Source organism: Gorilla gorilla, chromosome 2 (genome assembly GCF_029281585.2).
Source record: "Gorilla gorilla gorilla isolate KB3781 chromosome 2, NHGRI_mGorGor1-v2.1_pri, whole genome shotgun sequence".
Taxonomy (NCBI): Eukaryota; Metazoa; Chordata; class Mammalia; order Primates; family Hominidae; genus Gorilla; species Gorilla gorilla.
Window position 1 is genome coordinate 32812227 of NC_086017.1, and position 10910 is coordinate 32823136.

Genomic DNA, 10910 nt, shown 5'->3' on the forward strand with positions numbered 1-10910 from the left:
TTGGTTTCACAGAGAAAAGCATTGACTTAGCATTTCTTCCAGCCAGCTAGAGTGAAGGAATATTACTGAGACCCAGTCAACTTTGCTTTCACACACCAGAGTTGGCTATGGTCTAATCTTTCACAGACTGGGGTTAATGTTTTCAGTTTTTTGTTTGGTTGGCTGCTTTGTTTTTGAGATAAGGTCTTGCTCTGTCACCCAGGCTGAAGTGCAGTAGGACAATCACTGCTCACTATAGCCTTGACCTCCCAGGCTCAAGCAATCTTCCCATCCAGCTCTCAAGTAGCTGGAACTTCAGGTGGGTGCCACCACACCCAGCTATTTTCTTTATTTTTTGTAGAGACATGTTATTTTTTTGTAGAGATATGTTGCAGGGGCAGGTTTTGAACTCCTGGGCTCAAATGGCTCTCTAGGCTTGTGGAAGTGCTGGGATTACAGGTTTTGAGTCACTGCAGCCAGCAGGTTAATAAAACAATTTGTGTCACAGAGTCTGATGGCCGTATCACAATTTAATATTTCCAGTCACCTACTGGGTCTGGATTTTCATTGCTTCTCAACGCCATTCATTCATGCCACACATATTTCATGAGCACCCAGATTCAGTAGTCACAAAACAGAAAAGAGCTCTATCCTCAAGGAGTTCAAAGTCTGGAACAGAAGGATGAATTGTTATAAATCAGTGTAAGAAATGGTGTTATATTCAATATAAAGTCGTGGCATCAAGTAGGATGGACTCAACTCGAAGAAGGAAGACGAAAGATTTCACAGGGAAGATATTTCAGGTGGGTTATGGGGGAAATAAAAGTTTACGAAGCAGACCAGCCAAGAGCAATCATTGCGGAAAGAGAGCACGCGGGGGAGTTAGGCTGTATGAGGAGTTTGGACTGGAATGGTCATGATAACTACCATGAGTTTAAAAGGGACATTTTTGTTATTGAAGATTTGGTGTCTTTTCAAGAAGAGATATTTCCCAACTCCAGGAATTTCTGCCGTAGAGGGCAAATATCTGTGGCTCTCCTGGCACCCCAATGCTCGCACCATGTTGAGGTGCAAGCAGGGGATAGGCCAGCACATCATCTCCGAGGAGGACGAGGGAGAGCAGCAGCCGCAGTGGCCAACCCCCAAGTTCGCAGACCGGCCCCAGCGGCGCCGGCAGGAAAGCCGTGTGTCCCAGGGAATGAAGATGGAAGGAGTGAGGACGAAGGCCCTGTAAATCAGCTTCGAGGGGAGGAGACGCATGTCTATGAGAAACGCCGTGTGGAGTTCTTTGGCATCTCTGAATTCTTGGAACGTAAGAAAAATTGCACTAAAAATCCACGTGTCCTCATCATGGATGACAGACAATGAGGGCCCGGTGCCTTCAGAAGACTTCCTCGAGTCTGTACTGAGCCACCAGCCACCCAGTCCAAGCAGGAAGTACGGCCACAGGGAGAATGGTGGCAGCCCAGGGCACATGAAGGAAAAGTCGGGTACTTAAAGACAGGCACCCCAGGACATAAGCTATACACCCAAAGGTAAAGTGGCCAACACTAAGGTGCCCCTGTGGGGACTGCAGGGTGGTGAGCCCACGGAGCCCGAGTGCCTGGCGCCAACAGGATCCCGTGGGTGCTCAAGCAGATCCTGTGCCTGCAGCAGCAGCTACGGCAGATCCAGCTCACCCAGCGGATCTGCGCCCAGGCGCACTGGTGGGCCTCGCAGCCCTCCACTAGCCGGACGGGGCCCCGCAACCCCGAAGACCTTGGGCGGCCACGTGTCCCACAGGTTTCAGCGGCAGTGGCTTTGCTCAGCGGGAAAGCTGGGAGCCAAGGTCTGTCTCTGGACGCTTTGAAACAAGCCAAGCTACCTCACACCGACATCCCTTCTGCTGCCAGCTGTCTGTCCCCAGGGCTGACGCCCCTCATCCCACTCTGCAGCCGGATGGGAGAGGGCACTCCTGAACATCAGTCTCGCCTCCCCAGCGCTGTGCGTCCTCGGGCCTGGGCCGGGTACTCTGCCAGCGGCCTTTCTCCGCAGTGGCATTAGACTACCCAGGAACGGGAAGGGGAAGCCGCCAGACATCTCCGGGGGAGGGCGGATGGGCGAACCCGAAGACGAGGCAGTCCTCGACAAGCATCATAAGTCTGGGAGCAGGCGCTCTTCCACATTTATCCAAGCCCAGCCCACCCAGCTGACAAAGTCTGGGTTCTGGCACGTCAGCTGGACCATGAGCACCATCCCCAAGAAGCCCTTTGTTAGTGCAGCCCTGCTGGGAGGCCCAGCCTATGGGAGTGTGGGAGGAACGCACCGCTAGCGCTCCTCAGATTCACGAGCAGGTGCACACTGCAAGAAGCCTGTTGTATGCAGCATTTATGGGCGAGCCTTTACCACCAAAGGCACCTTGAAGGTCCACTGTATGACACACGGGCGAACAGTCACTTGGCCGGCCGTGGGAGGAAGCCATGGAGAACACCATGGCTCTAATAGGTCCAAAGAGAAAAAGAGTCTCAGAAATGGTTCCCCAGGAAATCCTGGCCCCTTAGGTGAGCGTGGACCTGCTGTGTGGAACCAGTACACCAGCATGCTCAACGGTGCTCTGGCCACAAAGACCAGTGAGACCTCTGTGGTCCAGAGTGGCCATGTTCCACTCTCCCGGTTTTCCCTGGGGGGCCAGCTCAGTCGTGAATAAGGCCACCATCTCCAAGAGGGATGGCTCCCAACGAGGCATCAGTGCCGATGTGGAAGAACCAGGTGCTACTGACCCACCCCAAACACCGGTGTCCTCACTTCCTGGAAGAAAACAAGACTGTGGTCGGCTAAGGCATAGGAGAACTTGCATGGAAGGAGAAATGCAGAGTGAAATCTCTAGAATCTGCTTTAAAAAAAAAAAAAAAAAAAAAACTCCTCCTGTTTTATTGTTCTCACTGATAGGCAAATGTTTGCAAAGGTTGTGACCACAACCTCAGGCAAGTCCTGCACTCACAACTGTTGCTATGCTGCTTTGCAAAAAAATTAAAAGTAAAAAAACAAATCACCCCCAAACACAGACTAGATTTTTTTTTAATTTTGGAAAAAAGCAGGTCTTGCAAAGTAGCTTTATTACTTGTGACAAACTGTATACAGAGAAACTTTGTACAACCCAGAGCGACTTTTCCACAAACTGTTACCTACTTCAAGGTAGAACTGCTGAAACTTACTGAACAATGGAAAAGACAACTACTTAGCCTAGTTGAAGGAAAGGACGCTATATACTTCCATGGTAACTGAATGCGGGTAAAAGGACAAAGTCTGTCATCTATTCAGGAACCTGTTTTATATGCCCCCAACCCTCTGTCCCCATCTTTTTGGTTTTTTTTTTTAATGTACTTAAAAAAACAACACACACACACACACAGGTTGTAGAATTATAAAATCGCTTCAGCCTTAGAACCTTAAGTAGGACACCCTCAAATGGACTTATGTTGGCCCTTAGGGAGTCAAGGTGTGTGTTGCTGTGACACTAGATTTGGGGGGAAGGGTTGTTTAGGAGCTAACACATACACATAAGCCTATTAAATTGGTTTGATTTGGTTAGGTTTTCTTACAAAAAAATGGAATTAAAGCTAATGTGTACTTCACACTTTTAAACTTGCCACCGGAAATATTAAATACAAATCGTTTCAACGATGATGTTTTATTTTTTTCCAAAGCCACCCAAAATGATAGGGAAATCTTTTTATATGGAAAGCACTGTACTTTTAGCTAATTTTCTAACACATAAGTTGTCTCTTTTTCTACAATCTTAAAACATATAATTTTGTGAAGGGGATACTCATTAGAAGTGGCAGTGCCTAGCAACTTTTTGCTCTGTTTGCTAAATTATCATGCATAGGTAAAACAGTCTCTGCAGAGAATGTTCAATTCCCGCTCCTAGATTAGTGATGGCCCAGAGTACTGAAGGCGGAAGGACAGTGGACGCCAGACACCGGGGTCTGGTATTAGAGATTAGTGATGAGCAAGTAGAGATCTCAGGCGGGGTGGCGTGCAGAACTGGGATGCTATCCAGCCCAAGCTACACACTTAAAGGAAGCCTCCAGGTGTACAGACAACAGGTTGGAGGCAGGGTCGATGCTTCAAAGCCAACACTGTGGGGAAAGACCCGAACTGAGTCCTGCACCAATGAATGAACAGCGTGGCAGTGACTTTATGGCATGAAATGGTTAAAGACATATTCAGGGAACGAGTCCCAAGATTTTCTCCCATCATTAAAAAGAAGGTATGTTTCTGCCAAATGCAGGGACTGTACCTTACTTTATAAAATCAAATTATTCTATCATACCAAAAATAAACATAGTCAAGTCTAGGGTTTTTTTTGTTTTTGTTTTTGTTTTTTTCTGATACAGGGTCTCACTCTGTAGCCCAGACTAGAGTGCAGTGACATGATCTCAGCTCACAGCAACCTCCACCTCCCGGGCTTAAGCGATTCTCCTGCCTCAGCCTTCCAAGTAGCTGAGATTACAGGCACACGCCACTACCACCTGGCTAATTTTTGTATTTTTAGTAGAAACGGGGTTTCACCCCATGTTGGCAAGACTCATCTTGGACTCCTGACCTGAAATGATCCAACTGAGTCGGCTTCCCAATGTGCTGGGATTACAGGCATGAGCCACCGCACTTGTAACTTGGCCAGGCCAAGTTTTTTCTAAAGTCAAAGTTTGAAAGGACCCGAAAGCAAGGGAAAATCACATTTTTCCTAATTATCATAAGTTTGAGAGTTTCTTGTAATTTTTTCATTAGTCACTGATACACATAAAAATAAACTCTCTCTGAGCAAGATAACATCCATTCTGTTTTGATGTCAGAACATAGTAGAATTGGCCATTATTGTTTAAGTTTGCATTAATTTCTTTCCTTTTATATTTGTCTAGGTATGCCTCATTCTGAGAAGAACTGAAAGTGGCTTGTTCAAGTGAGCAAATAAAAAACTGTTTGCTTATCATCTTCCTGAACTACTTAGTTAAGATGCAGCATTGATGCATTTAAAAATACATTTGCATAAAATATATTTAAAATGTATTTTGAAATAATAAGAAGACAGTCACCTAAGTTAATGCTTTCATGGACACTACATATAATTATATGAGAGGTTAGTCTCCACTTATACGTTTAGAATGAAAATCACACAGCATAGGGAGACAGGCAGCAGATTTCATTTGTGTACTTAAAAACCAGATAAGTCGTCCAGGCGCGGTGGTTCACCCCTGTAATCCCAGCACTTTGGGAGGCTGAGGCATGCGGATCACGAGGTCAGGAGATCGAGACCATCCTGGTTAACACGGTGAAACCCCGTCTCTACTAAAAATACAAAAAGTTAGCCTGGCGTGGTGGCGGGCGCCTGTAGTCCCAGCTACAGGCTGAGGCAGGAGAATGGCATGAACCTGGGAGGAGGAGCTTGCAGTGAGCTGAGATCATGCCACTGCACTCCAGCCTGGGTGACAGAGCGAGATTCTGTCTCAAAAAAAAAAAAAAAAAAAAACCCAGGTAAGTCAATAGAAACAAAAGACCTATTCAAAAGTTCCCAGATTAACACACTATGTAAGAGTAAATTCAGGGATATAAATTATTTCATTGTTTTTCAGAAGTGTAAAATAAAAATGTTAGTGCTAGTAAGTATTGTGAACTGTTTTTCATTTCAATTGCACGTTTTTCCTTCTATGCTGTTTCTTGCTGTTCCATGCATATACCACCCCACATTCAATGAGCAGCTAAGCATGTACTGTTCATGTAACAATGTTACAGCCAGCTTTAGGCTTCTAAGATTGAACAGGCACTACTGCTCTATCTTATCTCACTCATAGAAGACAGTTAAAGTACTCTACAAATTCAAAATAATTACGAAAAGAAATGGATGAGCTTTTGAAAACAGAAATAACAAGGTAGTTGATTGTACTGTACACATTCCCATATATGAGGCTATTTGAAAACCACAGATGTTAGTTTTCATTCAAGGCTTTCTCCACGTTTTAAGGTCGAAACCTCATTCTGTTTTTAATTTATCAAAAGAGTATAGATTAAAAGTTTGAGACTTCATTTTTTATGTAAGAGCTAATTCTATTATAACATTACAATGATTATCTTTACCTGTATGACTTATGTAAGGAGGAAAAGATTACAAGTATTTCCCCTGCTCCAATACTTTTGAAAACTGCTTGAGATAATTACAACCAGATTTGTGAGGCCATGGCCAGTTAGTAGTTGCTAATGCAAGGTTGAGGAGAAAAGTCGTCTTCTTTAAGAAACAAACAATTTTAAATAAAAGGTATTGTTCTCTACCAAAAAATTATAGCAGATGTAATTGCCTAAAAAGAACATTAATAGTCTTAAGGTTTCAGATCAACAGTCCTTGGATCTGTTAAAGAATAACTCTCAAGATTACAGAAAAATATTTCCTCTTCTTAGTAAACATATATACTTTAGAAAGAAATTCAACTTTATGATGACAAGGTGAAAAATAATATTAACTTAAATATTATGATAAATGATATATATTTTTCTCTACCCTTTCTTATCCTCTCAAATAAAGTGCAATGAATAAATCAGTGCTTTGCATTTTCTAAAGTCCTATGTTAATGGTTCCTTTACTTAAAGAATTCTTTAAGTGACACTAAAATTATTTCAACTCTAATTTTAACCAAAGCAGAATGAAAGAATCTAGTACTTATAATAATTTATTTCTGCATTAGCAAAGATTTGTTTCATTAGTCATAAAAATTCAATTTCAAAGGGCATAGTTAAACAACCACTCATCTATTTTTGATGAGTGAATAAATTTGTATAATCTTTTGAAAAGGCAACTTGAATATATCAAGAGCCTGATATTAGTTATCTATTGTTACATTAAACATTATCCCAAAACAAAAGGCATTTGTTACTGTACAGTTTCAGTGGGTCAGGAATTTGGGAGCAGCTTAGCTGGGTGGTTTCAGCGTCTCTCATGAGACTGTAGTCAATATGTTGGCCAGGGTTGCATCCATTTAAAGGCTTGTCTGGCACTACAGGACCTGTTTCCACAAAGATGCACCTGTCTGGCTGTTGGACGGAGACCCTGGAGAAGGCTGCTGACAGAGGCCACCACGTGGATCTCTCCATAGAGTTGCTGGAGCATCCTCACACGTCAACTGGCTTCCCCAGAGTAAGTGTCCCAAGGGAAAACAAGGAAGTGACTACAGCCCTCTTATGACCTAGTCTCCAAAGTCACACACTATTATTAATACTTCTGCCATAGTCTATTTGTTAGAAGTGAGACACTAAGTCCCTCTAACACTCAATAAGATGTAAATTAAGAGACTTTTCTAGAAGGAAGAATTATCAAATCCTAGACCTACTTTAAAACCATTTCTATTAAAGCAATATGTGAAAAAAAGCATTATATGAAAAACATACATGGAAAAAGTATTTAAAAGAATATTAAAATGTTCAAATCAGTTGCCCTTGTGTGTTAGAATTGAGAGATAATATTGTCTTCTCTCCTTTTCGGTATTTCTGTGCAAGGAAGCATCCTTCCCTCTCTTCCCAGCCTGAAGTATTCTTACTTGCACCTTGTATGCCATGTGCTTTTATTATGAGTACTATCTTTTATTCAAAAGTTTCCTAATATTTAACAGAATTTATCCTTTCCATTTTAAAATTATCAAACTCTTGAGTTTTTAAATTATAAAACTTCAGTCCAAAAGACACAGCACAACAAATACCCCTGTTCATTGCTGGTGGTGGGGAGAACTCCTACCCTCCACCCCACAGAGGATTGTGTCCCATTCACCAAAGTCCTTTTGGACTGCTGGAAGGAGACAAGACACAGGCAGTGAAGGGCATTTGCAAGCCAGGCCTCTGATTATACCAAGGTGTACTGCTGATCCCAGAAAGTAATTCCTGGCCCCAGAGGTTGGAAGCAGGCCTCTGAGCCAATTCAGCTCCTGTGAACTCACACTGTCACTCCTATAGTTGCCTTCTTTATCCACCTGCCTGAAGACTTTCCAGAAAACAGATCCGCAAAAGATCATTGTCATGAATAGGATGCAGGGGTCTGATCAGTCAGACCCATTCTCCCTTTTCCACGCTTTTATATACAGCTTCCACCCACCCTGATCCATCCATGTTCCCATTACAGACACTTGTAACAGACACTGTCTGTGCTGATCCCCTGGAATCCTCCTTACTAGTTCTGAGTGTCCATCCCCTCACTCCTGGGTGCTTTGTTTCTAAGGGCTTGGATCTGCAACTTGGTTCAGTGATTGCTTTTGAGCTACTGGACTACTTTGGCTGCAAGCCCAGAGAGCTGAAAGTTCTTAGGATTTCACATCTAATCCACTCACCGCAATTGCACTTGCCTCCACAACACACGCGCACACACACACACACACACACACACACACAGCCATCCTTAGCCAATGACTGATAGAAGTGGGAACACGAAAGCCCAGCTCTTTTGTCTCAAGCCAGGGCAAACTGAAATATTACTCTTTCTTGGTGTGTTCTCTTATTCTGTCCTACTCCCCCAACACCCTTTCCATTTCTCCTGGGAGCTCTTCCTTAATAGGCCCTATGCACACATTCCTCCTTTCAGGGCTTGCCTCGGGGAACTCATGCAAACCCCAATGACTAGAAGGAATTTAGTTGCCTGGAGACCAGGAATGTTAAAAGACGTCCAATGCAAAGTACATCCTATAAAACAAAGAATCATCCTACCCAAAATGGCCATAGCACCCTGACCAAGAAATTCATGGGCAGGGGAAGTGGGGGAGGGAAAGGGGAGGGGAGTGAAGAATGTTCAGTTAAGACCAAAACGAAATAAGTCCAAAGTTTGATTTGGTTAAGGAGGAGTCAGTTGATGATATTGACAGGGAGTGGCCAGAGCGAAAGAGGGAGAAACCAGTAAAGTGGGATGAATAGAAACCTAAAGTACATGTTTCAAAAAAGAAGAAGGTGTCAACAGTATGTGATGCCACTGAGATCACATAAGCAAGAACAGAGAACTGGCTACTGGGTTTGCTCACTGGAAGTCATTGGTGCCCTTGACAAATGGAACTGCTGAGAAGCAGGGAGAGTGAAGTCAGATGAAAGTGGGTTCTACCTAGGTTTCAGGAGGAAAAATAAAACAAAATAAAGTGGGTTGAAGATTGAAAGGATATAAAGGTAGAAGAGACAACTCATGTGTCTGCCCTTGGATAGGTGCAGAATAATGGGAGAGTGATTGGAAAGGAATGTGGGATAGAGAAAAATTTTAAAGAACATGTTTATATAATGATAAAAAATAATCCAGTATTGAAAGAGCAGTAGATGGTGCGTGAAAGAGACGAGAGAACAAGGAGAACATAACTTGAGCTGGCAAAAAGAATTGAGATCTAGATCTCTGAAAAATTAGTTACCCTTCCCAAGGACCTAGTGTTTAATATCATAACGCCTCCCCAGCATCCCACTTCTGATCTTTCTGTAGGGGAAAGAAAATGCATCAATTTTTCATGAAGACCCACCCTCCCCAAACAACAGATTGAAAGGCTTCCTGCTAAAACCACACACAAAAACCATAATAATAACACACACACGTCCGCATATATTCAGTTTTCATGCCCTATGTGGTCTTGAATAATAGGGCCAGCTGGGGAGTTCAACTTTGATTTTTACAAAGCAAACTTTGCTCCTACGGCCTTCTGTGGCCTCTGCGGTGGTACACTACTCAAATGTTTCAAGAGAGAACCTGCTGCAAGAAAGTAGTTAGCGGACCACCTTCAGCTGCTGCATCTTTGGGATCCATCCCAGTGTTCTCTCTGAGGCCACCCTCTTCCCAGGCTACTCCCAGCCAATGACTGAGATCAGCAGGGGCTACTGGAGCTGGGAGATGCCTGCCCAACACAAGACTCCTCTAACTGGCAATCTTTGCACCAAAGCTCCCCATCAGGCTGGTCTAGACTTTCTCCAAACTGCATTGCAGTTTGAGGTTCTTCCCCAAATCCTCCCAACTGCCTCCTCTCCTTTCACAGTGTCCAAACCTGTGGCATGGTCTAACTAGTTCTAACTACTTCTGTGACCTCTCCCCTTATATTTCACAGATATTTTCTACAACAAACCTCTTGTACTTCTAATTCTGTCTTGGTGTCTGCTTCCTGGAGGACAAAAACTGACACAAATCCCTTTTCCTTTGGAGATCCAAAGTGTGTCCCAAAACTGAGATCTTGTTAGCTTGCCAGCTTCAGTCTTGACTTTACATATATGGCATTTTTCAGCCAAAGACTTGGCATCTGTAGAAATATTAAATCAAATTTTTATACTTTCAAGTAGATGATTAATAAATTGTTATTATTGATAGCTATGCTAGTTTTATAAATGATTGCTATAACCTCCAAAAGATCTGGCACCAATTCGTATCTCTCTATCCCTATTGAATAAGCATGGTTCAATAGATTGTTTTTCTTGTTTGCTCTTTTCCAACAAAGAAATCACAGTGCACTGTTGTCAAATAAATAGACTAGAATAATGTCATGATACAAATAGAGCAAATACCACTCAGGCCCTCTGTATCAATAGGGTTCTTGATTACAAGCTATAGCTAACTGAAGCAATAGGGAATTTAATTTATCAACATCATATAGGGTGGAGGAAAGAGGACTGACAGAGTCAACAAAAGACTGGGGCACTAGGCTTGGGAATGGATAGAAAGGACCTGGGGGCTCTTAGAGTACAGAAGCAGGAAATAACTCCGCAATCATTTCATGGCTGGGCAATCCTGAGCAGACTGCCACTGCTGCAGCAAGACACCTGCAATCACCTCTGATATTCACATTAGTGTGTTCAACTCGTTGGGTTCAAGTCAAAGAGATGCCATCTGCGCACACCAGGGGAAGAGAGAAAAGAGATCCAGGAAGATCACCTTACATGGTAGGGGAACAAGTGCTTCCCCC

General features: G+C 43.3%; 1 pseudogene; it reads left to right on the forward strand.

Annotated features, from left to right (window-relative positions):
- Window positions 1–2261: 2261 nt before the first annotated feature.
- LOC101132744 (sal-like protein 4) lies at window positions 2262–2796 on the forward strand (annotated as a pseudogene).
- Window positions 2797–10910: the final 8114 nt, after the last annotated feature.